Genomic DNA, 5,000 nt, shown 5'->3' on the forward strand with positions numbered 1-5,000 from the left:
CATACATATATATGTGTGTGTGTGTGTGTGATTGTGTGTGTGGATGCGACCTTTTAATATGTAAAGTTCAACTATTGTTACAGGATTCAATATAGTTTTCAAAGGGAATTTTCCTTCCAATGCACAGCTTTCTCTTCTTTCAAGAAAAAAGTGTATTTACATATCCGCCCCATATTAGCATAGAATGTGTGCCTTCACATTTACATAGATATGTTGCACCACTAAAACACTTCTCGGTCGATTTTTTAAAATGATTCTGAACTTATCATTATATATTTTCGTCTTTTTTCAAGACTCTGCATTGATTTATCTTTTTTTTTTACTTAAGAGCATAAAATTAATTTCCCCCTCATTATTTGGATTAAAATTATTATTTATAAGTGATTTTTAGTTAAATTTGATAAACATAAATCCATTTTACGACAATATAGAAACACACAGTAACGTTATTTATTTACCAAAATCCTAGAAATATTTGAAAAAAAAAAAATCAGAAGAAAAGACCGGATTCTCCCACGAGACCGATTAAAAAACTGTCATAGAAAAACTAATAACAACTGTTACTACCTAAAAAAACAATGGGTTCGGTTGTGTTTGGAAACTCTCGTAGAAACCCGCGAATTCTCGTTAATTGCAGAAAGATTTGGCGACGTCAAGTTACGGCATTCCTCGTGTGATAATAGTTCCCCTTCCATGCTTCTCGAATTTCTGTGTAGATCGCTTTATCTAATCTAGGCCGGAAAAAGCGAGAGAGAGTGAGAGTGTGTGAGAGAGGGAGAGAAGGAGAGAGCGAGAGTGGGGGGGGAGATAGATAAGTAGAGATAGAGAGAGAGAGAATAGTTTAATTTGTTACATTTGTTACAATGATTATTCTTGGTGTAACAGGCTGTCTGTTTACTTTGCTTTTAAATTATTTCTTGTGTGCAAGGAATGGCCGGCGTTATCATCCACTGGCGGCAAGATTGCTAGACGAGAACGCTACCATACAGCACAGAGAGAGAGAGAGAGAGTTTATTTAATTAATTTTATTTAAAAAATATTTAAATTTAATCTGGTTAATTCCAGTTATACTTATGTATGATGTGACAAGCTTTCTGATTGCTTCTAAATGCAAGGAATGCTCGGGGTTACTTTCCACTGACGGTGTGGGATTTAAATGCAGGTCAGCAAGATTGCTTGACGATATTGCTGCCACTGCACCACACAACACAGAGAGAAAAGAGAGAGACCGAAGATGGCGTGATGACACACACACACACACACAGAGAGAGAGAGAGAGAGAGAGAGAGAGAGAGAGAGAGAGAGAGAGAGAGAGAGAGAGAGAGAGAAAGAGAGAGAGAAAGAATGTATCTGACAAGTTTCTTAAAGTCATGAAAGATGAACTACATATATCATTTTATGAAGAGATTGCCACATTGATATCTGATTCTTAATGCATCGTAAAATTAGGCAGCTAATTTGCGGTGAAAGAGGTTGGTCACAATAAGCCATTATTTTTTTCTTTATTTTTTTTCTTTAGTATTACAATGACTTTCCGTGACTCACAAAAACACAAACAACTGAACGAATTCAAGTGGAGCTTCATTACTTTTTTTTTCTTTTTTTTTTGTCATGAGTACTCCAAAATCTAATTTAAGTTTCTCTTATCGCCAATACATTTTCTCGCGCTTTCATGTCAGCTCATTATCTGTCTTTTTATTCTCTCATTTTTCATTCTCATCTTTGAATTATTCTTTCTTTTGCTCCTTTTCGTCACCTCTTCGTCTCTTTCCATTTTCTATAGTTCATCACAAAAAGTGGCGTGGTCGTTAGTTCCTGGATACGGGGAATCTTGAATGCAGAAAGCGATTGGGGTACAAACGGGTGTATAAGCGACCTTCTTGTCTTGAGAACAAAATACAGGAGAGTTGCGCAAGGTTCTTCGTCTGCCACATTCCGAAAGATGGCGGGATGTAAACATGATCTTTGTAAATAAATGGCGACACAGGCCTCTTAGCAAACTCAACGACGACTTGATTAAACAACAAATCAACTCTCTCTCTCTCTCTCGCAACTCGTTTCCTAACTCTCAGTACACAGTCTGGATCCAACCCCGCTCTCTCTCTTGCGCACACACAGACGAATACACACACCCACACACACACACACACACACACACACAGACATAGACACACACACACACCTACGCACGCACGCACACGCACACACACACACACACACACACACACACACACAAACACACACTTACATATACATATGTGATAAGTAGATAGATTGGCATTTCTTACGACCGAATTTCTTGGAATTTCTAGCTCATTTGTGCTTTTTGATGGGCCCTCTTGGTTGGTTTTGTAACCAAACAATGCACATGTATATAAGTATGTGCGCGTCTATGTGTGCATGTGTTTGTTTTTGTGTAACTAGGTAGGTATATGTTGCATATGCATATGTATATATATACATATACATACACAAATACACACACACATACATACATATACATACACAAATACACACACATACATACATATACATACACAAATACACACACATACAGACATACATATATATGTATGTATGAATGTATGTATGCATATATGTATGTTTATATATATAAATGAAAAAAAAAAAACAGCCTCAATAAGAAATGAAACAACGTTACGTTTCGAACTCTTCACGGCAAGAAATCAATGGGATTTGATGTAGCCTCCCTGTTTACTCATGTCCCGCTTGACGATGTGCTAGATTTTCTTGAAAGAATGCTTTCTTCATCTCATGAGAAAATCCCCATTCCGGTCAATTGATTTACTGATCTTGTTCAGTTTGTGTATTACGAATTTTATAAAGAGCCTTACCCCGGTCCTTGCAAATCTATTCATTGAAGTGTTTGAATCTGAACTACTTCCGTCTATTCTCACTCCTGACACGATTTGGTTTCGGTATGTTGATATTTGTTATTGTGTGGCAAGTGAACCGTTCAGATTTCGTTGATTTTCCCAGAAGACTCAGCAACCTCGCTCGCACTATCAATTATAAAGTAGAACGGGAAGATTCAGGTAAATTATCTTTTCTCGACGTTCTTTTTATTAATGTAAATGGCTCGCTTAAATGTTCGGTTTACCGTAAACCAACTCACATCGCTAATTGCCTCCATTTTTTTTTTTTTTTCGAATCACCCGTTGTATGTTAAAACACCAGTAGTCTCGTCAATGTTTCTTAGGGTATATAGGAATTGTGGTAGTGAATTCATCGATCACGAGCCTTGTTTTGTTCTTTTTTTCTTAAATTAGGCACATTCATCAGCTAACCCAAATTTTACATGGGCGAAACCTGTAGAGCTTTTGAAAATATAATTGATGAGCACATAAACATGTTAGATGCGGATAGGGAATCAAATGCGTGTTTCGTTCATTTACGTGATGAAGCTTAACTGGAAAAGCGCTAACTTAATTCATAAATCAGCAAATTCTTATGAAAGAAAAATGTTAGAAGCTCTGTTCATTAGAAAGTTGCCTAATTTTAACTAAAGTTCTCGATGACCTTAGTTCATTGTTAGTTAATACTCTCCGACATTGACCCTCCTCCTGATTCAACTCTTGTCTCTCTACAACTAGATAATCTTATCAAAATTCTCTCCATGTATCCATTTCCATTAGGAGGAGGGGAGATAGAGCAGGGGAGTCATGCAACATGCAAACGGTAAATTTGTAAGAATCTTTTGGGTTTACTGGTTCACTGGTTCGTTAGTTGATGAACCACGCAGATTACCTCCAAGTTTCCCTCATCTCACTGGTTTGGATAACGTAGCACTTGTTTGTGTGGTTTGGCGACTGGCTGGTGATTTGCATTACTGATTGTCATTGTTTGAAAAGCATGAGCTGAATAAATGAATATATAATTAGCTAATTAATTCCACCTTGCTGGACAGACAAAATTTTTTTGAAGTGGAGTACTGACGAGACCATTCATTGAGTGTCTTTTTTTTCAATATTCAGCGACTTTAGAAACAAACAAAGACGATTATATATATATTTATATATATATATAGTAGATATATATATATATATATATATATATATATCAGTGCGGGTCTGTTTGTAATCTTTAGTACATTGGATAAGTACCACCATATCCTCTCTCTCTCTCTCTCTCTCTCTCTCTCTCTCTCTCTCTCTCTCTCTCTCTCTCTCTCTCTCTCTCTCTCTCTTTCTATCTCTCTCTCTATCTATCTATCTGTTTGTCTATCTACTGTATATATATATCTATCTATATTACTATCTCTATCTACCTGTGTGTCTCTATCTATCTATATCCATCTACATATTTCTCCCTTCGTTTTTTCCCTGTCTCCATCTCCCTCTTCCTCTCCCTTCCTCTCTTTTGTCACGAATAAAAATGAAGATAACTGCCAGGTTTGCGGGGAAAAAAAATCCAGCACTATTTCTTACAATTTAAGCTGTTTCCATACTTCTATAGTACCTAGGTTACCTACCGAGTGTGAGTGAGTGCCCCCTCTCCTCGCTGTCATAAATATCGTCAAACGCTGGCATTTCTTCCCGACGGATGGGCGTCCGTGCCTACAGCAAGTCAGGCGGGATCGCATATACATCCATACCTGAGCGCGTTCGCATATCCATACATTAGACGAACGTAGACGGTGAAAGTGGCGAGCCAATTGCTGCAAGAACCTTTTCTGCTTGAATCCGCACGCACCCTCATGTATCTCCTCCTCCTCCTCCTTCTTCCTTCCTTCTCCTTATCCTTCTCCACTTCTACTCCATTCTCACACCTTCATCATCTCCACTTCCTTCTCCTCTTTGTTCGTCTTATTGTTCTGTTACTCCTCCTTTTATATTTATTTTTACTTCCCCCTCCATCCTCATCACATCCTCCTCCTCCTTCTCCTTCTCCTGCTTTTCTTCTTCTTCTTCGTCTCCTCCTCTTCTTCCTTCTCTGCCTTCTTTCTTCTTCTTCGTCTCCTCCTCCTCCTATTACTCTTC

This window comes from Penaeus chinensis, chromosome 10 (genome assembly GCF_019202785.1).
Source record: "Penaeus chinensis breed Huanghai No. 1 chromosome 10, ASM1920278v2, whole genome shotgun sequence".
NCBI classification, from domain to species: Eukaryota; Metazoa; Arthropoda; class Malacostraca; order Decapoda; family Penaeidae; genus Penaeus; species Penaeus chinensis.